Source organism: Leiobunum rupestre, chromosome 1 (genome assembly GCF_980474605.1).
Source record: "Leiobunum rupestre chromosome 1, qqLeiRupe1.1.hap1, whole genome shotgun sequence".
In the NCBI taxonomy this organism is placed as follows: Eukaryota; Metazoa; Arthropoda; class Arachnida; order Opiliones; family Sclerosomatidae; genus Leiobunum; species Leiobunum rupestre.
In genome coordinates, this window is record NC_143384.1 from 92,215,591 (window position 1) to 92,217,450 (window position 1,860).

The following is a 1,860-nucleotide window of genomic DNA, read 5'->3' on the forward strand; positions in this document are numbered from 1 at the left end:
GCGAACGAATTTTCCAGATTTCTTTTGAACCTCCATCCGTAAATGCTACAAGAAAAACCTCGTCCTTCACCATAAGAAAGAAAAATGGGGAATAGAATTTAGTTTTGGTTATCGTTTTGTTCATACTGTAATAGCAACAATACTAAGATGACTTTTCGATAAAGGATTAGTTTTGCAGAACTTTTTATATTATCGCGTTTTGATACTTATTACCGTATGGATTTCAACACAATTGAAGAATATAAAACACAATGCAAATAATTTAATTCTTTTAACTGATAATACTGATTTGAAAACCTTGATGTAATTTTATTTATAAGCTGTGGGTTTTTATGCTATATAATTTCAAACGCAGGTATTGTTTAAAGTACAAATGCATAATTTAATGTATCAGATTTTGTATTTTTGTGTTTATTGATAATATAAATACCGATAAGATTATGCAACTAAATATTACATTTATGTATTGGTGAGCTTTAAAGGTACTTGGATCTTTTTAACTAAGAACCCTATGTAAATAATGTAACCATATTAATAGTTAATTAATAAATTATAAAAATATTAACGCTTTCTATGCTTTAAGTAATATGTTTACTTTCTTCATATATTAAGCTATTTCAAATACCATAATGGGTTCAAGTACATACCATAAATATAATATAGCAATTAAAATTTTAATAACACATGATACTTTTAGTATTTTGTTTATAATTTTCCATTGCCGCCATTAGATGTCACCAAAGATCTATTTAAATAAATTTATCCCTTGTTAAAAAAAACTTTGTTTTCTATATTTGAGGTTTGCTTTTAAGCATCACTGTAATTAAGGAAGAAATATAATAACATAATGCAACTAATTTTTTTTTACCTGAGTGTAATACCTTGATATATTGTTAAAATGTAATTGCTTGACTTAAATAAAGCGTGAAAGTTATTAGTTTAAAATGATATTTACAAATCTTATCCTCTCTAAAGTCCATTTTTCAGGTATTAGTAAGTATTTCATACAAACTAACTTCCAAGTTTGAAAAAAAAATATGGATTTAGTACGTTAATAAAATCCTTTTAAAGTACTTTGAAGGACTCTTAATACGTTTTGAACTTGAATAAAATTAAAAACAATAATCTAAGATACCCTTTAAAGTTAAATTCCTTTAGAGTTTATCAGTAAAACCACTTACTTTTAGTATTTTTAAATCCGTTCGGTCTAATAGTAGATTACGCACCTATAATCCATGATGTTTTCATTTAAATTCAAATTATAACGAATTGAAAGTTTGAAGAAAATATGAAATCCTTTTATAGTACTTTGAAGGACTCTTTATACGTTTTGAACTTGAATAAAATTAAAAACAATAATCTAAGATACCCTTTAAAGTTAAATTCCTTTAGAGTTTATCAGTAAAACCACTTACTTTAAGTATTTTTTAATCCGTTCGGTCTAATAGTAGATTACGCACCTATAATCCATGATGTTTTCATTTAAATTAAAATTATAACGAATAGTTGATTTTATAAAATAAAAAGTGGTCTTGCCCAACTTGTTAAAATGTTGCTCTTACGTCCCAGCTTTATTAGTGTATTCCTCGCACGAGCGATTTGCACGCGCTCTAGAAAAAGCTATATTCCTCGCGACTGTAGCGCGCGCTCGTAGGCTGGTCCAAGTAAGAGACTGTGACGTAAGAGCAACATTTCAACAAGAAGGCCACGTTACTTTATAAAAAGAACTATTGAAAGTTTGAAGAAAATATTAATTTAGTTTGTAAATGAAATCCTTTTATAGTACTTTGAAGGGTTCTTAATACGTTTTGAACTTCCAAAATAAATTAATGTACTAAGTTACGTTTAAAAGAACCTTTT